The sequence below is a fragment of the Panthera uncia genome, chromosome C2 (genome assembly GCF_023721935.1).
Source record: "Panthera uncia isolate 11264 chromosome C2, Puncia_PCG_1.0, whole genome shotgun sequence".
NCBI lineage: Eukaryota > Metazoa > Chordata > Mammalia > Carnivora > Felidae > Panthera > Panthera uncia.
Window position 1 is genome coordinate 154,756,518 of NC_064810.1, and position 22,136 is coordinate 154,778,653.

At 39.7% G+C, this 22,136-nt stretch overlaps 1 pseudogene; it reads right to left on the reverse strand.

Moving 5' to 3' along the window:
- The window catches only part of LOC125921681 (60 kDa heat shock protein, mitochondrial-like), a 30,272-nt pseudogene extending 17,780 nt beyond the window's left edge, over positions 1 to 12,492 (reverse strand).
- Positions 12,493 to 22,136: the final 9,644 nt, after the last annotated feature.

The window sequence follows — 22,136 nt, forward strand, 5'->3', positions numbered from 1 at the left end:
CATGCTTCTTGGTGCACTTGTGAATGGGATCAGTTTCTTTATTTGTCTTTCTGTTGCTTCGTTGTTAGTGTATAAGAATGCAACTTATTTCTGTACATTGATTTTGTATCCTGCAACTTTGCTGAATTCATGTATCAGTTCTAGCAGGCTTTTGGTGGAGTCTATCGGGTTTTCCATGTATAATATCATGTCATCTGCAAAAAGTGAAAGCCTGACTTCATCTTTGCCAATTTTGATGCCTTTGATTTCCTTTTGTTGTCTGATTGCTGATGCTAGAACTTCCAGCACTATGTTAAACAACAGCGGTGAGAGTGGGCATCCCTGTCGTGTTCCTGATCTCAGGGAAAAAGCTCTCAGTTTTTCCCCGTTGAGGATGATGTTAGCTGTGGGCTTTTCATAAATGGCTTTTATGATCTTTAAGTATGTTCCTTCTATCCCGACTTTCTCAAGGGTTTTTATTAAGAAAGGGTGTTGGATTTTGTCAAAGGCCTTTTCTGCATCGATTGACAGGATCATATGGTTCTTCTCTTTTTTGTTGTTAATGTGATGTATCACGTTGATTGATTTGCGAATGTTGAACCAGCCCTGCATCCCAGGAATGAATCCCACTTGATCATGGTGAATAATTCTTTTTATATGCCGTTGAATTCGATTTGCTAGTATCTTGTTGAGAATTTTTGCATCCATATTCATCAGGGATATTGACCTGTAGTTCTCTTTTTTTACTGGGTCTCTGGTTTAGGAATCAAAGTAATACTGGCTTCATAAAATGAGTCTGGAAGTTTTCCTTCCCTCTCTATTTCTTGGAATAGCTTGAGAAGGATAGGTATTATCTCTGCTTTAAACGTCTGGTAGAACTCCCCTGGGAAGCCATCTGGTCCTGGACTCTTATTTGTTGGGAGATTTTTGATAACCGATTCAATTTCTTCGCTGGTTATGGGTCTGTTCAAGCTTTCTATTTCTTCCTGATTGAGTTTTGGAAGAGTGTGGGTGTTTAGGAATTTGTCCATTTCTTCCAGGTTGTCCAATTTGTTGGCATATAATTTTTCACAGTATTCCCTGATAATTGTTTGTATCTCTGAGGGATTGGTTGTAATAATTCCATTTTCATTCATGATTTTATCTATTTGGGTCATCTTCCTTTTCTTTTTGAGAAGCCTGGCTAGAGGTTTGTCAATTTTGTTTATTTTTTCAAAAAACCAACTCTTGGTTTCGTTGATCTGCTCTACCGTTTTTTTAGATTCTATAGTTTATTTCTGCTCTGATCTTTATTATTTATCTTCTTCTGCTGGGTTTAGGCTGCCTTTGCTGTTCTGCTTCTATTTCCTTTAGGTGTGCTGTTAGATTTTCTATTTGGGATTTTTCTTGTTTCTTGAGATAGGCCTGGATTGCAATGTATTTTCCTCTCAGGACTGCCTTCGCTGCATCCCAAAGCGTTTGGATTGTTGTATTTTCATTTTCATTTGTTTCCATATATTTTTTAATTTCTTCTCTAATTGCCTGGTTGACCCACTCATTCGTTAGTAGGGTGTTCTTTAACCTCCATGCTTTTGGAGGTTTCCAGACTTTTTCCTGTGGTTGATTTCAAGCTTCATAGCACTGTGGTCTGAAAGTATGCATGGTATAATTTCAATTCTTGTAAACTTATGAAGGGCTGTTTTGTGACCCAGTATGTGATCTATCTTGGAGAATGTTCCATGTGCACTCGAGAAGAAAGTATATTCTGTTGCTTTGGGATGCAGAGTTCTAAATATACTGATCCAATGTATCATTCAGGGCCCTTGTTTCTTTATTGACCGTGTGTCTAGATGATCTATCCATTTCTGTAAGTGGGGTGTTAAAGTCCCCTGCAATTACCACATTCTTATCAATAAGGTTGCTTATGTTTATGAGTAATTGTTTTATATATTTGGGGGCTCCAGTATTCGGCGCATAGACATTTATAATTGTTAGCTCTTCCTGATGGATAGACCCTGTAATTATTATATAATGTCCTTCTTCATCTCTTGTTACTGCCTTTAATTTAAAGTCTAGGGGCGCCTGGGTGGCGCAGTCGGTTGAGCGTCCGACTTCAGCCAGGTCACGATCTCGCGGTCCGTGAGTTCGAGCCCTGCGTCGGGCTCTGGGCTGACGGCTCGGAGCCTGGAGCCTGTTTCCGATTCTGTGTCTCCCTCTCTCTCTGCCCCTCCCCCGTTCATGCTCTGTCTCTCTCTGTCCCAAAAATAAATTAAAAACGTTGAAAAAAAAAAATTTAAAGTCTAGTTTGTCTGATATAAGTATGGCTACTCCAGCTTTCTTTTGGCTTCCAGTAGCATGATAAATAGTTCTCCATCCCCTCACTCTCAATCTAAAGGTGTCCTCAGATCTAAAATGAGTCTCTGGTAGACAGCAAATAGATGGGTCTTGTTTTTTTAATCCATTCTGATACCCTATGTCTTTTGGTTGGCGCATTTAATCCATTTACATTCAGTGTTATTATAGAAAGATACAGGTTTAGAGTCATTGTGATGTCTGTATGTTTTATGCTTGTAGTGATGTCTCTGGTACTTTGTCTCACAGGATCCCCCTTAGGATCTCTTGTAGGGCTGGTTTAGTGGTGATAAATTCCTTCAGTTTTTGTTTGTTTGGGAAGACCTTTATCTCTCCTTCTATTCTAAATGACAGACTTGCTGGATAAAGGATTCTCGGCTGCATATTTTTTCTGTTTAGCACACTGAAGATATCATGCCAAGCCTTTCTGGCCTGCCAAGTTTCAAAAGAGAGATCAGTCACGAGTCTTATAGGTCTCCCTTTATATGTGAGGGCACGTTTATCCCTTGCTGCTTTCAGAATTTTCTCTTTATCCTTGTATTTTGCCAGTTTCACTATGATATGTCGTGCAGAAGATCGATTCAAGTTACGTCTGAAGGGAGTTCTCTGTGCCTCTTGGATTTCAATGCCTTTTTCCTTCCCCAGTTCAGGGAAGTTCTCAGCTATAATTTCTTCAAGTACCCCTTCAACACCTTTCCCTCTCTCTTCCTCCTCTGGGATACCAATTATGTGTGTATTATTTCTTTTTAGTGTATCACTTAGTTCTCTAATTTTCCCCTCATACTCCTGGATTTTTTTATCTCTCTTTCTCTCAGCTTCCTCTTTTTCCATAACTTTATCTTCTAGTTCACCTATTCTCTCCTCTGCCTCTTCAATCCGAGCCGTCGTGGTTTCCATTTTGTTTTGCATTTCGTTTAAAGTGCTTTTCAGCTCCTCATGACTGTTCCTTAGTCCCTTGATCTCTGTAGCAAGAGATTCTCTGCTGTCCTTTATACTGTTTTCAAGCCCAGCGATGAATTTTATGACTATTATTCTAAATTCACTTTCTGTTATATTATTTAAATCCTTTTTGATCAGTTCATTAGCTGTTGTTATTTCCTGGAGATTCTTCTGAGGGGAATTCTTCCCTTTGGTCATTTTGGATAGTCCCTGGAGTGATGGGGGCCTGCAGGGCACTTCCCCTGTGCTGTGGTGTATAACTGGAGTTGGTGGGCGGGGCCGCAGTCCGCCCTGATGTCTGCCCCCAGCCCACCGCTGGGGCCACAGTCAGACTGGTGTGTGCCTTCTCTTCCCCTCTCCTAGGGGCGGGATTCACTGTGGGGTGGCGTGGCCCATCTGGGCTACTTGCACACTGCCAGGCTTGTGGTGCTGGGGATCTGGCGTATCAGCTGGCGTGGGTAGGCAAGGTGCACGGGGGCAGGAGGGGCAGGCTTAGCTCGCTTCTCCTTAGGTGATCCACTTCGGGAGGGGCCCTGTGGCAGCGGGAGGGAGTCAGATCCGCTGCCGGAGGTTTGACTCCGCAGGAGCACAGAGTTGGGTGTTTGCGCGCGGAGCGAGCAAGTTCCCTGGCAGGAACCGGTTCCCTTTGGGATTTTGGCTGGGGGATGGGCGGGGGAGATGGCGCTGGCGCCTTTGTTCCCCGCCAAGCTGAGCTCTGCCGTCCGGGGGCTCGGCAGCTCTCCCTCCCTTTGTCCTCCAGCCTTCCCGCTTTCCGAGCAGAGCTGTTCACTTGTGACCTCCCAGACGCTAAGTCGCGCTTGCTGTCGGAACACAGTCCGTCCGGCCCCTCCGCTTTTGCCAGCCAGACTCGGGGGCTCTGCTTGGCCGGCGGGCCGCCCCTCCGCCCCGGCTCCCTCCCGCCGGTCCGTGGAGCGCGCACCGCCTCACCGCCCTTCCTCCCCTCTTCCGTGGGCCTCTCGTCTGCGCCTGGCTCCGGAGACTCCGTTCTGCTAGTCTTCTGGTGGTTTTCTGGGGTATTTAGGCAGGTGTAGGTGGAATCTAAGTGATCGGCAGGACGCGCGGTGAGCCCAGCGTCCTCCTACGCCGCCATCTTCCCTCTCTCCTCTAGAAACCCTATTTAGTAGATGAACATTTAAAATTTTGAATACATCTTTCACATTTTATCTCTTTTTTCACACTTTCAATTCTTACTCCTTTTATGTTGGGAGTAGGGAGAATTTCTTGATTCCATCTTTCAACTCAATTCATTGACTCTATTCATTCTGTTATTCAGGCTAGCTACTGACTGCTTTTTTTTTTTTAATGTCAACAATTGATATATTTTATTTCCAAGATTCTACTTGTTTCTGTTTAATGGGTGTAACACCCTTTAAAAATTTACTCTGCTTTCTCTATTTTTTAAAAATATATGAAATTTATTGTCAAATTGGTTTCCATATCTGTTTTCTCTATTAACTCCATTTCCTTGGATATACATTTTTTACTGGGTTGAACTTTTAGGATATCATTCCTTCTTCGATCCTGTCTCATTTGCCTTTTACATGTTGAGGATTTCTCACAGTTTCTGATTCACCAAGAGTGTTCCTTGTTTTTATCCAGCATAGTTATGGATTTATTAGTTTTTCTTTCCATTTTCTTTCCTATTTTATTATTTAGGGGCAGGAGGAAGAGGGCAGAACAGAAGCTCAGTCCACAGCCATGCTGAGGAGTTTGGATTTTATGCTACTAAAAACCCAGTCCCAGTGGACCTTCCCATCTCCTTCCCCACCTCACCACTCAATGTCTGCACTGGAGTCATGCAAAAGCATTGGAGTTTCTTCATTTTTCCATGCATCCGCAGGCCCTCATGTCTTTACAATTCTATACCTTCGTTATTAAAATCTCTTCCCTCCCATGTGCTAATTTCCTGCTCATCTTTTAAGACCTAGCACAGACATTATCTCCTCAGTGACGCATTCACGGACTTCCCATCAGGGTAGTGAGCGCTGGCTCCCCCTAGTTTATACCTTTCTCATGACACTTAGTTTACTGTGCTACAGGGCCCAGTTTTAAAATTTATTGATGTGCTTTTTTTTTTTCCTTTGCTAATCTTTGTCTTACAGCAGGGATTGGCAATTTTTCTGTAAAAAGCCAGATGGTAAATATTTTAGGCTTTACCAGCCATATAGTGTATGCTATTAACGACTCAACTCTGACATTAGAGCATAAAGCAGCCAAAGATAATGCATAAATAAGCAAGTGTTTCTATTCATTCCAATAAATGCTTATTTCTAATAAACATGAGTGTTCCAATAACCCTATTTACAAAAACAGGCAGTGGGTTGAATTTGACATAAGCCATGAGCTGCTGACCCCTGTCCTAGGGGCATCACATTATCCACGTTGTGGGGGAAGAGATTAGAAACAATCAGCAGATGCTGCCAGTGTCTCGCCCATATCCCCTTACTCTTACAGTACTTGCTGCTGACTTCGAATGCCAACAAGGGCATTGCTATGCCTAGGGCTTGCTCACACCTAGAGTCCACTTTGCTATCCATGTACCAGACCGGCAGTGCCAGGGAATTAATGCTGCCTAGAAGAGGCTTTCAGCCAGTGTGTACCACTCGCCTCTTGAATGGAGCAACTCTGAGTTGCATGTTTACAAGCGTTAGAACCAGCTGCAATTTTAGAGGGAGCACATTCACACAAGACCACCCTCACTTCTGACACGATTTGGGGGTTCCCAAAGCCACGTTACAATAATTCACCAGAAGGACTCAGAGTTTACAGAATGCTGTTATACTCATGGTTACAATTTACTATGGAGAAAAGAAACAAGATTAGAATCAGCCAGGTAAAGAGATGCATAGGGCAGAGTCCAGGAGGGTTCAAGCATATGGCTTCCAGTTGTCCTCTCTCAATGGAGTCATGGAAAGCACTAACTTCTCCCACCTACTATATGCGATGCTACACGTGGGATATTGTCAACCAGGGAAGCCCCCTGAGTTTTTATTGGGACTCAGTCACATTCTGCTTGTGTACCTGACCTTTAGTCTCTAGTTGCCCTAGGGGCAAAACTGATACCATCTGGCCCTAAGACCACCATAAATTATACTGTTACACTGTTTGGTGGTCAAAGCTGCTGGCAAAAAGGGACACTCTTTCAGGCAGGACATTCCAGTAGCCAAGGGCAAAGGCCAGACTTCCCTCTGGGTAATGTTAATTCTTTACTACACAGCGTTCTACGCTGGCTCTTTGAGTTCCTAGAGGGTCTAACCTCCAGTTGCTCATGGTAGTAACTGATGAAGTTTTGGGGGGTGATAGTGAGGTGGGGTCTGGAGACAATTGACAGAGAAATAATTCTTGAAGACGTCTTTGGTGCAAAAAGGTGATTTTATTGAAGCATGGGACAGGAAGCTGTGGGCAGAAAGAGCTGCCCCAGGACCATGAGGAGAGACTGGTTGTATACTATGGAGTTGGGGGGAGGTAAAGTCCAGGGGAAGTTTCCAATGAGATTTTCATCTGCTAAAGAAGGCTCACAGGATAGTGGAGGCCTTGTTATTGTCAAGCTAAGGGTTGTTTTTCCCTCTAGCAAAGCATTAGCATTAAGACAGTAGGGAGCTCCTGGAGAAACCTTTTACTCTGCCAGCCTCAAGTATTTGTCAATGGGATGCAGGTTATAAGGAAATTTAATTTTACCTGCCATTTCCTTCTGCCTTTGTTTCCCACATCACTATGGAGGAGCTATGGAGACTTAGGTCCTGCAGGACTATGATCGCTATCAGTTAACAATTTGTTTTTTTCCCCTTTCCTTGTTTTTGGGCACCCAGGAGTTCCGAGGAATATCTCACATATCCCACGGTGGGGGTGGGGGGGAGGGGTGTTTGCGGCCTGTCAGCTTGCCTTATGCTCCCTTAACAGTAACTTTTTGATTATATTCTCTTTAGTGCCTCACTTCATTTCCCAACACATGTACATTCTTCACTCCCATGTTGGTGTTTCCTGGGGTCATTCCCCAAATAAACTAAGTACACTTGAATCATTATCTCATGTTCTTCTTCTGGGGAACCACACGGGGACAAAATGTCACAAAACTTGGCTAATTTTTCAGAAAGACTAATTTTTCAAATTCCTCTAGCTCTTATTTATATTATCATTCTCCTGATCCTGAGAGTCAATGTTCATAGGGTTCTCTACTAATATAGGCAAGATACTTCTGTCAGCCATTAAGACTTAGATGAGATCATAAAGAGGGATGAGACATCCAAACAGAAAAAGAAAGGAAAAAGTCTACCTGTCTCAGTTTCCAAGAGATCAGAAGAAGAGGTTAAGAGCAGAGCAGAAGAGTGAGACAAGCAGGGACCGTCACATGCACAGAGCCATATCCAATGCATTGGAGGAGAATCTCTGCCAACTCCCTTTTTTAAGGTGAGGCTTGTAAATCAGTGGTTCTGAAATCTAAGTGTGCATTGAAATCAGAATGACTTGGGAAGAAAATCAGACTGCTGAACCTGTTGCCTCTTAGAGTGGGGTCTCAGAATTTGTGTATCTCTCAACAGATACCTGGCTGAATCTGGCATAGCCTGTTACAATCGGAAAGCCATGGGGTGGATGACCTGTGAACTCCCACACCACACTGCCTCAGCTCAGTCGACTAAGATTCTGAGTTTAAATATTGTTATTCTTCACAGTGTGTTTCCTGAAAAGTGCACCCATTGTCGCATCAGTGTTGATCTCATCGAAGGCTCTGAGTCTTATTGTCTTCCTTTGCTTAGGAAAATACTTTTCATTCAAGTAGGAGATGGATTGTGAACATTTGTAAAGGATGCTGACATCCTCCCACCCTTCCTACCTCTTCCTTCCACCTGCACATCCTCAGGGCCGAAAGGAAGAGGGGAAGCCATCGTGTGTCTAAACGGGCTCCCATGTGTACAGTCACAAAACTGTGTGCTTAAGCCTGAGTTTTCACATCAAGCAAATTGGGGGTAATTGTTTGCTTTATAAAAATTATTCTTTGTTGTACAAAAGGATTCAATGCAGGTTTTCTTTTAATATCCCAGTTCTTTAGAGCATTTCAAATATAATTCAGTTTCCAACAATTCAGTTGACTCTTTTTTTTTAAGGAACACATCGATTGTGGAAAGCCAGGTATGCAAGAAAGTTCCTCATTATTGGTTTTTATGTCTTTGAAGTTCGAGGATGAAATTCTATAAATTCATAGTAGACATTGGAGGACCCGGTTATGGTTTCTGGACATGGAATCTCCCATTAAGTTGTTCAGATGAAAAAAAAAGCTAAGGAAAAATATCACAAGCTACCCTTAGACCCTAAAGTCTATATTCATTGTCTACTTTTGGTAACATCATCATTTTAAAGCTGATATCATCCTTAGAATTTTGCAAGGCAATAACTATAACTGATACTTCAACTTGAATTTCTTGAGCCCATACTTCCTAAAGGTTTTTAGGTAAGAGATTCCTTAGTTCCCATCTAACAACCCAGAGAACCAAGGTATCGAAGGTTGACTGAAAGGCCCAGGGCAACAGATTTATCTGTGCACTATGGAATGCTTAGCACATGCCTAAGTTCATTATTTGATGCTCAATAAATATTCGTCAAATGAAGAATCTGGGTCTTTTATCTGGCTATTTTTGCAGACTTCTCACTTCATTGTGCAGCCTCTCATCAGAGACTAATTGCAACAACCCGCTCATGAGGGACTACCTACATGGCAGGTTGGAAGATTTACTTCTTGTTTGTGTACTTTGTGTATAAAAATGCAACCCACACACCTAACCTCTCCATGTGCCTAGGGTGCACAGTCAACTTAAATATTTTCCCAGGGCTGGAGTAGTGTGTGTGGGGGGGTGCCTTTTTACACATGGACAGATAGCATGTGACCTGTGCAGTCATGTTCTGAAAGGCCTTGTACGTGGCTTGATGCTCTGTTTCATCTGTCTTGAAATTCTTCATAATTTTTGAGAAAGGGGCCTGCATTTTCATTTTGCCCTGGGCCCTAAATATGTAGCCAATTCCTCTTGACAGAGAACAACCATAGGAAAAAATAGATCTCTAAAACATCAAGGCTTTTGATATGAATGATACTTAAATCGGTAAGATTTTCAAATGTCATATAAAGAATATCTTTGTTACAAAATAGGATATATTCTCTGTGGTGAGAGGGGAGAGTGAATCTTTGTCAGGCAACTCGACATTCCAGGACCTTTTATCTTCTCATTTTAAATGTGAAAGAATCATTAGGGTCCTCTAGCCAACCCACTCATATTCTAGGCAGAGGGGGCTCAGCAAGCCCATGCCCACACAGCTGGTTAAAGGTAGACCCTAGGACTCCCGGGTCCTAATGCCCTCGTACTACATCATGGTTTCTGTATTAGAAGTAGTAGGTCAAAGAATATGTATCTGCCTTTTTGACAGTCTAGACATAAACATTTAAACATTTTTTCAATAGTTGCATTTTACCTTTGCAATGATACAGCTGTAGTAATAGTGAAAGCCAAAAACATCTCAAGAGAGGCAAGAAAAAACTAAAGGAAAAACAAGAGGCCAGGTAGTTTTCACTTGGTCCAAATATTTGTCTTTGAAGAGGTAAGTCAATGGGACTGCTAAGGTGACTTATTGCCAAGTTCAGTATTGTCTTCAGTGATCACATAAGTGGGGAGATGAGAAGGTACTTCCTGAGCCGGAAGCGTTGATATGCCTTGGCTGTTTTCATTCCTATTGTCATACGGTGGAAGAAAATACCCTCTAACTGATGCAGCAGAAAATCTGAGTGAAGCAGGTTAAGGTCACCAAAACTAAATAAAAACAAAATTGGAACGGGGATGGGAGTGTGGAGGGACTCCTGGCAGTAAACCATTGCAAGCTATATGAAACACCTTTGTAATATAGGGTAAATATTTCTGAAAAATAAACCATAAGCCATTTTTGCATAATTTTATTGTAGTAAAATATACATAACATAAAATTTACTCTTTTATGAGTTGTATAGACCAGTAGCATTAAGTACATTCACAATGTTGTGCAAACGTCACCACTGTCCATTTGCAGAACTTTTTTTTTTAATGTTTATTTATCTTTGAGAGAGAAAGAGGGAGAATGCGAGCAGGGTAGGGACAAAGAGAGACAGAGACACAGAATCCGAAACAGGCTCCAGGCTCCGAGCTATCCCCACAGAGTCTGACGCAGGGCTCAAACCCATGAACCATGAGATCATGACCTGAGCTGAAGTTGGATGCTTAATCAACTGAGCCACTCAGGCACCCCAGAACTTTTTCATCATCCCAAACAGAAACTCCTTTTTTTCTTTTTTACCACTGAATCTAGATACTTTTTAAAAATTTAGTTTATTGAAGCGTAATTGACATACAATGTTACATTGGTTTTAGTATACAACATAGTCATTTAACGACTCTATATACTATGCTATGCTCGCCAAAGTATAGCTACCAGTCAACATACAACATCATTACAATATCATTGGCTATATTCCCTAGGCTGTACCTTTCATCCCTGTGATTTATTTATTCCACAATTGGAAGCCTGTGTCTCTCTCTCCCCTTCATCCATTTTGCCCATCTTCCCCACCCCTCCCTTCTGGCAATCATCAGTCTGCTCTTTGTATTTATGGGTCTGTTTCTGCTTTTTCTGTTTGTTTGTTCATTTGCTTTGTTTTCTTAGATTCTATGTATAAGTGAACCATACAGTATTTGTCTTTCTCTGTCTGACTTATTTCACTTAGCATAATGCCCTCTGGGTCCATCCACGTTGCCACAAATGGCAAGATCACCTCCTTTTATGGTTAAGAAATATTCCATTGTGTGTGGAATATTTTGATATGCAAGCTATATGAAACACCTTTGTAATATAGGGTAAATATTTCTGAAAAATCAAGCCATAAGCTATTTTTGCATAATTTCCACACTCCCATCCCCATTCCAATTTTGGTTTTATTTAGTTTTGGTGACCTTAACCTGTGATATATATATATATATATATATATATATATATAATCACATCTTCTTTATCCATTCATTTATCAACAGACACTTAGGTTGCTTCCATATCATGGCTATTGTAAATAATGGTGCAGTAAACATGGGGATACATATATCTTTTTGAATTAGTGTTTTTGTTTTGTTTGGGCAAATACCCAGTAGTGGAATTACTGGGTAGCATGGCATCATCTCTGGTCACAATGACCTCTCCAACTTTTCCTAAGTCATGAGGCTGAACATCTTCAAGATATAGTCAATCTTTCTCCCAACATTAGACCACCAGTAGCAATAGGCACGTCTTTAATCTAGTTCTTTCTGTTGTTGCCCAAACCTGGTGTTTTGACTGCTACAACCTGAAGACCAACTTTTAGCCTATTCAAACCAGTGTACTTAGAGCTTCTCCATCAACATCATCAGCAGTTATGACTAAAGGCTTACAGTAAGCATTGGCAATTTCAAGAGCAGGTCACTGGACAGGACAATAGAAATTTTCTTTTCACTCAATAGAACATGGGCATCTTGGAATTCACATTTCTGACATGTTGATGTATTAATAAAGTATACAGAAATATAACCTCGATCAAACATCATGCCTTTAATAATTTCTAATTCATCCTTCAGTGTTTTTCCATCCTTTACTGTGATGATACCCTTCCTTTCAACCATTTTTATTGCATAAGAAATAATGTCAATTTCTTTGTCTCCAGTTGCAGAAATCGCAGCAATCTGGACAATTTCTTCAGGGGTTATCACAGGTTTATACTGCTTCTTAAGCTTAACAATTACAGCATCAACAGCTAACATCATATCTCTCCTGATTTCCATGGGATTAGCATCTTTGCTAATCTTCTCAAAGCCTTCCTTGGCAAAAGAGTTTCCTAGTATGAGTAGGAGTAGTGGTACCAGCCTCAGCCTCTTCATTTGTGTTAGTGGCAACATCTTGAACAAGTTTAGCACCAATATTTTTATATTTATCTTTTAAGTCAATGGACTTTGCAATGGTCACACCATGCTCTGTTATTTTGGACTTTCCCAGTTCTGTTCAATAGTCATTGTTATTCCCTTTGGCCCCATAGTAATGGCTAAATCATCAGCTAAAAGGTCTCCACTTTGACGCATTAAGGCTCAGGCATCTGCACCAAATTTTGGCATAAGCCCAAGTGACATAAGGAGCCAGTGCCCTGGACACTGACCTAATTTGGCAAAGGACTGTGAGTAATGGAAACATTTCTGTGGGGCAGCAACAGTGTGCTGGTGGTGAGAGGGGCTATTGGAGGCAAGTCAAGGATAGAATGCATGGCATACGTGGCTAGGATTGTATGGTATCTCTATTTTTAATTATTTGAGGTACATCCATACTGCTCTCCACAGTGGCTGCACCAATTATATTCCCACCAACAGTGCATGAGGACTCCTTTCTCTCCACATCCTCACCAACACTTGTTTCTTTTGGATACTAGCCATTCTGATGGGTGTAAAGCGATACCTCATTGTAGTATTGATTTGCATTCCCCTGATGATTAGTGAGGTTGAGCATCTCTTCAATCTGTATGACTTCTTTGGAAAAGTGTTTATTCAGGTCCTGTCCATTTTTAGTCTGATTATTTGGTTTTTGGGGTGTTGAGTCATGTAAGTTCTTTATATATTGTGGATGTTAACTCCTTTCAGATATATCATTTGTAAATACCTTTTCCCATTCAGTAGATTGCTTTTTTATTTATTTCATTGACGATTTTCTTCACTGTGCAAAATCCTTTTATTTTGGCCTACTCCCAATAGTTTATTTTTGCCAGACAGAAACTCTTTACCCCTTAAACAACGATTCTCTATTCCTTCCTCTCTCCAGCCCATAGTAACCTCTATTCTACTTACCGTGTCTATAAATTTATCTATTCTCATTATGTCATATAAGTGGAATATAATATTTTCCCTTTTGTATCTGACTTTAAGGCTAGGTAATATTCCATTTATGTATATACCACATTTTGTCTATTCATGCATCTGTTGGTGGACATTTGAGCTTTTCCATCTTTTGGCTATTGTGAATAATGTGGATGTAAACACTGGCATACAACTATCTATTTGAGTCTCTGCTTTCAATTCTTTGGAGCATATACCTGGAAGTGGAATTGTTGTATCATGTGGTAAATCTACGTTTAACATTTTGAGGAAACACCAAAACATTTTCCACAGAAGCTGTACAATTTTACATTCCCACCAGAAATGCACAAGGTCCAAGTTTTCCAAATCCTCAAAAACACTTGCTATTTTCTATTTGTTTATAATAGGCATGTTTGTTTCTAATAGGTGAGAAGTAGTATCTCATTATGATTTTGATTTCCATTTCTGTAATAACTAGGGATGTTGAACCTCTTTTTATTGATTATTAGTATGTCTTCCTTAAAGAAATGTCTATTCAAATCGTTTACCAATTTTTGAATTGGTTCATTTGTTTTTATGTTGTTGAGTTGTAGGACTACTATATATAATCCTTTATCACATATATGCTTTGCAAATATATTCCTTTATTCTGTAGGTTTTCTTTCTGTTGATAGTGTCCTATAATGCACAAAAGTTTTTAATTTGGGTGAATTTATCTATTTTTCTTTTGTTACCTATACTTTTGGTGTTATAACCAAAAAAAAATCATTATCAAATCCAGTGTCATGAAACCGTATACTTTTTGTTAGACAAAATGACTTTTAGAATTTTATCAATTGTCAATAACAACAACAAACCTTAAAATGTGCACGAATGATCCAATTCTGTGATATAGGAAGGTTGAAATTTAAGGATGGAAAAAGATATATCATTAAAATATGTATTTTTTTAAGTAGCAGGAGTGGCTATATTAATAACAGACAAAATGAACTTCAGAGCAAACAAAATTACTAGAGACAAGGGGGACATTATGTGATGACAAAAAGATCAATATCAATCTATAGGAAGACATAATCCTAAATATGTATGCACCAAACCACAGTCTCAAAATATATGAAATAAAAGCTGAAAGCTGATAGAGTTTAAAGGAGAAATAGATGCATCTGCAATTATAGTTGGGGACTTCAATATCCCTTTCTCAGTAACAGATAGAATTACTACACGAAGTCATTAAGGACATAGAAGAATTTAACAACATCATCTTATAGGATCTAATCGACATTAATAGAACACTCCACTCAACAATAGCAGAATACACATTTTTTTCCAGGAGTCCATGGAACATTCACCAAGATAGACCATATCTTGGCTCAAAATACAAACTTCAACGAACAAAAAAAATTGAATCATAGAGTTTATTCTCTAACCATAATAAAGTAAAATAGAAATCAATAACAGAAAGATAACAGACAAGTCTCCAAACACTTGGAAATTAAACAATATGTTTCTAAATAAGTCATAGATCAGAAGAATTCTCAAAAGAAAAATTTTAATATCATAGAACAGAATGAGAATGAAAATACAACACATCAAACTTTGTAAGACATAGTTAAAGCAGTGCCAAGAGGGAAATTAATAGCACTAAAATGCTCACATTAGCAAATAAGAAAGGTTTCAAATGAATAATATAATTTTCTGTCTCAGGAAGCTAGAAAATTAAAGCAAAATAAATCCAAAGCAAGTATAAGGAAAGGAAAATTGAAGACAGGAATAAAAGATTAATGAAATTGAAAATAAGAATACAATCAAGAAAGAGCAATGAAACAGAAAGCTGGTTCAACAAAATCAATAAAATTGATAACCCCCAGCAAGGCTGACAAAAAGAGAAGATACAAGTCACCTATATCATGAATGAAATTGAGTATATCACTACAAATTCTGTGGCCATTAAAAGAAAAATACAGGAATACTATGAACAATTTTATACTCCATTTTCTAGAAAAAATTAGAAAGCTTAGAAGAAATGAATCAAGTTACTGAAAACCATAAACTACCAAAACTCAGCCAAGATCATCTGAATTGTCAAATATCCATTAAAGAAGTTAAATTCATGAAGAAAAACTTATTTTAAAATTTCCAAGCCCAAGTGATTCCACTAAAGTATTCTACAAAATATTGAAAGAGGAATTAACATCAATTTTATACAATCTCTTCCAGAAAATAGAAGAGCAGAGAGCAATTCTCAACTCATTTTATGAAGTTCTGATACCAAAACCAAACAAAGGCACTACAAAAAAAGAAAAGTTTATGTTAATATCTCTTATGAACTTAGATTCAAAAATATTCAACAAAATATTAGCAAAGTCAATTTAGGTATGTATAAGAAGGATTATGCACCAAGATCAAGTGGGATTTATTCCATGTGTGCAAATATGGTACAACATTCAAAAACCAATCAGTGATATCAATTCACCATATCATATAATCATATCATTTGATGCATAAAAGGCATTTGACAAAATCCAACACCTATTAAGTATGAAAACCCTATGCCAGTTAAGAGTAGAGGAGAATTACCTCAACTTTATAAAAAGCATTTGCAAAACCTTACAGCTAAAAACATACTTAGAAGGTGGAAGACTGAATGCTTTCCCCCTAAGATCAGGAACAAAACAGTTTCTGTTCTCACCACTCATAACCAACGTAGTACTTGAAGTTCTAGCCACTAAAATAAGACAAGAAAAAAATAGAAGTCATACAGATTGGAAAGCAGGAAATAAAACTGGCCTTCTTTGCAAATAACATGATTGCTTACATAGAAAACTCCTGGAACTGATAAGTGATTCAGCAAGGTTGCAGGACACAAGATCAACACACAACTATTAAACTGAATTTCCACATACTAATAATGGTGATGTGGAAACCAAAACTAAAAGTATAATATCACCTAAAATTTTTCCAAAGAAAATGAAAACTTCAGGTATAAATCTAACAACACAAATAGGGTCTTATGCTGAAAATTTAAAAATGCTGATGAAATAAATAAATGAAGATCTAAATATAGGAATAGATATACTATGCCCATGGATTAGAATATTCAACATAGAAAAAATGTCAGCTTCCCCCCCTCTATAGATCACTATAGAGTTAAAGCTACTCCTATCAAAATCACACCAAGATTCTGTTGTAAATATAGCAAGTCCATTCTAAAATTTATCTGGAATAGCACAAGACCTAAAATAGCTTACATAATCTTTAAAAAAGAACAAAGTGAAAGGAATCATTGTACTCGATTACCTTACTATAGCTTATTATAGCTACAGTAATTAAGACATGTTGGTATCAGTGAAGAGATAGACATATAAGTCAATAGGGCTGAATATAGAACACAGAAACAGACCCACACAAATATGCCAGCTGACTTTTCATAAATGTGCAAAAGCAATTCAATGGAGGAATCAAAGCTCTTTGAACAACAGATTCCAGAACAAGTTGGGATCCATAGGCATAAAAATTTCACCTCACACCTAAACTTCACACCTTATAGAATAATTAACTCAAAACAAACACAGACTTAAATATAAAATGTAAAACTATAAAATTCATTTTAAAAATTGGAGAAAACTCTTCAGAATTTAAAGCCAGGCAAAAGTTCTTAGACTTGATACCAAAAGCATGATCCATAAAAGGAAAGATTGATAAATTGGATCTTACTAAAATTGGAAATTTTTGCTCTGAAAAACTCATGTGAAGAGGATGAAAAGGCAAGCTAGAGACTGGGACAAAATATTTGCAAACCACATATGTGGAAAGGACTTTTTCTAGAATACATAAAGAAGTCTCAGAAGAATAATGACAGCAAGTGCAGAATAGGAGATCCCAGACCTTATCCCCACACAAAAATACCAATTTAACAACCATCCTTGGACGAAAAAGTTTATAAGAGCTCCAAATTCCAGGTCAGTGGTTACATCACATTAGTGGAGCACAGAAATGAGAAGAGTCATTGAAAAGGGTAAGAAAACACTTTCACTTTATCTGCATTAGCTTTCCTCCAAGCCAGCCCAGTGCAGAGCCAAGAGAGATCCCCTTAGCCAATGAGTTGTCTCATGGGGGAAATAACAAGCCCACTCACAGTCCCACACTGGGTCCACTCATGGTCCTCACCAACTGGTCTGCCCAGAATCTTTAGCTGGGCTGATTTGTGAAGGGGTTTCCCTGACAAAGGCAATTTATAAAGACTGAAGAGATGAGTGCTTCTTCAAATACTCAGAAACCAATGAAAGGCTACAAGAATCATGAAGAATTGGGGAAAGATGACACCACCAAAGGAACAAAATAAAGCTCCAGTAACCAGCCCTAAAGAAATGGAGATCTATGAACTACCTAACAAAATATTCGAAATAATCATCTTAAAGAAGTTTGGTGAGCTACAAGATAGCACAGGTAGACAACGAAATGAAAAAGGAAAAACAATACATGAACAAAATAAATAGTTCAATAAAGAGGTAGAAACCATAAAAAAAGAAACCAAACAAATTCTGAAGCTGAAGAATACAATGACTAAATTGAATTTTTTAGAGTTTCAACAACAGATTTTACCAAGCAAAAGAAAGAATCATTGAACTCAAAGACAAGTCATTTGCTGGGGCACCTGGATGGCTCAGTCAGTTAAGTGTCTGACTTTGACTCAGGTCATGATCTTGTGGTCCCTGAGTTTGAGCCCCATATCAGGCTCTGTTCTGACAGCTCAGAGCCTGGGGCCTGCTTCAGATTCTGTGTCTCCCTCTCTCTCTGCCCCTCTCGTGCTCACACTCTGTTTGTCTCTCTCAAAAATAAATAAACATTAAAAAATTTTTAAAAACAAGACAAGTAATTTGAAATTATCCATTCAGAAGAAAAAATTAGGGAAAAAAGAATGAAAAGAGTGAAGAAAGCCTATGAGACTTATGAGAACCATAAGTAAAGCAAAATACATATTATGGGAGCACCAGAAGGAAAAGAGTGGAATAAAAAGGAGGACAGAATGCTTATTTATTTTCTTTCTTTCTTTCTTTCTTTCTTCCGATAGTGTGAGCAGGGGAGACGGGCAGAGGAAGAGAGAAGAATTGCAAGCAGTCTCCATGCTGAGCATGGAACCTGATGTGGGCTCAATCCCACGACCCTGGGATCATGACCTGAGCCAATGTCAAGAGTCATACATTCAACCAACTGAGCCACTTAGTCATCCCCAGAATTCTTATTTAAAGTAATAATGACTGTCACCTGGGTGGCTCAATTGGTTGAGCGTCTTACTCTGGCACAGGTCATGATCTCACTGTTCATGAGTTCAAGCCACCCATCAGGCTCACTGCCTGTCAGTATAGAGCCTGCTTCAGATCCTCTGTCTCCCCTCTCTCTGCCCCTCCCTACTTTTGCTCTCTCCAAAAAAATAAATATTAAAAAAAAATAATAATGGCTAAAACCTCCCAAAATCTGTGAAGGGAAATAGATTGTCAGATTCATGAAGTCCAAATTACCCCCAAAAGATCGACTCTAAAGACATCTATACCAAGACACATTATACTTAAATTGTCAGGACTAAAAATCAAAGACAGAATTTTTAGAGCAAGAAAAGAAAAGTGACTTGTCACATATAAGGGAACCCCCATAAGACTATCAGTGAATTTCTCAGAACAAACTTAGAGACTTGGAAAAAGTGGGATGATATATGCAAAGTACTGAAAGAAAAAAAACGGGCCAACCGAGAATGTTATACCTAGCAAAACTGTCCTTTAAAAAATGAAGAAGGAGGAGCTAAGACGGCAGAGTGATAGGGGGACCCTATACTCGCCTTATCCCTCGAACACAGCTAGATAAACGTCAACTCATTCCGAACACCCAAGAAATCAATCCGAGGACTGAGAACAAAGTGCACAACTAGCAGGAGAAAAGAGGACACATCATGGAAGGTGGGAAGTGTGGAGACGTGATTTTAGCGACAAAAGCATCATATGTGCTGTGGAGGAGAGGGAGCCCTGATCATGGAAAGAGGAGAAAGAGAGAGAATGCACACAGAAAGCACAGGGGATTTAAGAAGAAAAACAATTGCCCATCATTTCCTGGGAAAAGAAGAGGGGCTGATTACCATGAGTTTTTACAACCAGGGGGGTTCAAAGACTGAAGTTTTAGAAGTCTTCATAGTGGCTGGTGTAGCAGTGCTCCTGTGGAGAAGGAGGGCAGAGGCCTGGGAGCAAAGAGCGTGGTCTCAGGATCTCCTCAATCTCACTGGGAGAGACAGTTCCCCTTCTTGGAGTACATTTGGGAGAGGTGGCACTGCCTCTTAGGAGGAAAAAGAATTGGAGGGCATAATTGTGCTTCCCCAACTTTAGCATAGGGGTAGAGACACCTGCTGAGGGAAGCTAACCTGGATGCTAGCTTTTTGCTGGCTTTACCATAAACTCCAAGCCCCTGTGAGGTCGAGCTACTGCCCTTCTGGGACAAACTAGCACCAGCCACAGTACAGCAAGACCCTCCCCCAGAGGACCAGTGTGGGTCTGCACCGAGCCAGATCCCTAAAATTTGGAGTTTTGAAACCTATCCTGTGTGCCTGAGAAAGCACTGAAGCATTGCACTTCCAGGGGGGCAGACAGCTTGGACACAGACCAGGTGTAGTCAGGGATCTGAGAGAAGGCTGAGACACAAGAGGGGTGAATACTTCCTCTTCTGTGAGGGATTCCTGGACAGTGGACAGCACAATTGCCCTTCTCTGGAGATGAGAGAGAAAACGGTACCATTTTTATGCCCTGCCAAGAGCACTGGCAGACTTCAGTGAGCAGCATAGCACCCACAGAAGAGGCTTGAAGTGTTTACACCAGTCCCCTCCCCCCTGCTCTCTACAGGTGCTTTTTTTACTAGGGTAAATGTGCCTGAGAGCCAGAGTAACAGTGGGCCCCTGCCCCAGAAGAGCAGCGCAAAATCGCTGCACACACTGTCTTCTGACCATAGAGTGCTGCAAAGCTTCAGCTCTAGTGGAAATAGGATCAGCCTCATTTTAATAAGCAGACTAAAACACATCTAGTTAAAGCCCACCACACACTGGACAAGGACCAAACAGTCCCGACTGCAGACAAAGAGAATTTACCTGAGGGAAAGAGCAGCCAAAAAACAACAGCAGAGTGCACATAACACACACCAGAAACACTTCCCAAGGTGCCAGACACTGGGCAGTATATGACCTCCTAATAAAGCCATTACTCTCAAGAGCAGGAAACATAATAGGTTTTCCTAACATAGACAGAGACCTAGACAAATGCCAAAATGGAGGAATTCATCCCAAAAGAGAGAACAAGAAAAGGTCAGGGCCAGGGATCTAATCCAAACAGATAAAAGCAATATGTTTGATCCAGAACTTACAACAACAATCAGAAGGATACTAGCTGGACTTGAGAAATGTGTAGAAAACATGAGGGAGTCCCTTACAACAGAGATAAAAGATCTAAAAACTAGTCAAGTCAAAATAAAAAAAAATGCTATAACTGAGAAGCAAAACCAACTGGATGTAATGCCCACAAGGATGGAAGAAGCAGAGGAACAAATAAGTGAAAAGGATAAAATTATGGAAAATAATGACACTAAAAAGAAGAGGGAAAGAGGGGTGCCTTGGTGGCTCAGTCAGTTAAGTGTTTGACTTCAGCCCAGGTCATGATCTTGCAGTTCATGATTTCGAGTGCTGCATCAGGCTCTGTGCTTACAGCTAACAGGCTGGACCCTGCTTCTGATTCTGTGTCTCCCTCTCTCTCTGCCCCGCCTCTCTGTTCTGTGTCTCACTCTCAAAAATAAAAATAAACATTAAACTTTTAAAAAAAAGAGGGAAAGAAAAATACTGGGTCACAAAAATAGACTTAGGGAACTCAGGGGCTGCATAAAGTGTAATAATATTATTATCACTGGATTCCGAGAAAAAGAGAGGGGGAAAGGGACAGAAGGTTTATTTGAGCAAATTATAGCTGAAAACGTTCCTAATTTGGAGAAATAAAGACATCAGAATCCAGGAGGCACAGAGAATTTTGATCAAAATCAATAAAAACAGGCCAACAGAATAGAGAACCCAGAAATGGACCCACAAATGTATGAATAACTAATCTTTGACAAAGCAGGAATGAGCATCCAATGGAAAAAGACACTCTCTTTAGCACATGGTGCTGGGAAAACTGGACAACAACATGCAGAAGAATGAACCTGGACCACTTTCTTACACCATTCACAAAAATAACTTCAAAATGGATGAAAGACCTAAAGGTAAGACAGGAAGCTATCAAAGTCCTCGAGGAGAAAACAGGCAACAACCTCTTTGACTTCAGCAACTTCTTACTTCACATGTCTCTGGAGGCAAGAGAAACAAAAGCAAAAATGAACTATTGGGACCTCATCAAGATAAAAAGTAACACAGCACAGCACAGGAAGCAATCAGCAAAACTAAAAAGTAACTGACAGAATGGGAAAAGATATTTGCAAATAGCATATCAGATAAAGAGTTAGTATCCAAAATCTATAAAGACCTCATCAAACTCAAGACCCAAAAAATAAATAATCCAGTGAAAAAATGAGCAAAAGACATAAACAGAAAATTTTCCAAAGAAGACATCCAGATGACTAATAGAACATGAAAAAATGCTCCACATCACTCATAATCAGGGAAATACAAATCAAAACCACAAGGAGATACCACCTCACACCTCTCAGAATGGCTAAAATTAACAACTCAGGCAACAACAGATGTTGGTGAGGATGTGGAGAGACAGAACCCTTTTGCACCGCTGGTGAGAATGCAAACTGGTGCAGCCACTCTGGAAAACAGTATAGAGTTTTCTCAAAAAGCTAAAAATAGAACTACCCTATGACCCAGCAACTGCACTACTAGGTATTTATCCAAAGGACACAAAAATAGTAATTAGAAGGGGCACATGCACCTGATGTTTATAGCAGAATTATCAAAAACAGTCAAATTAT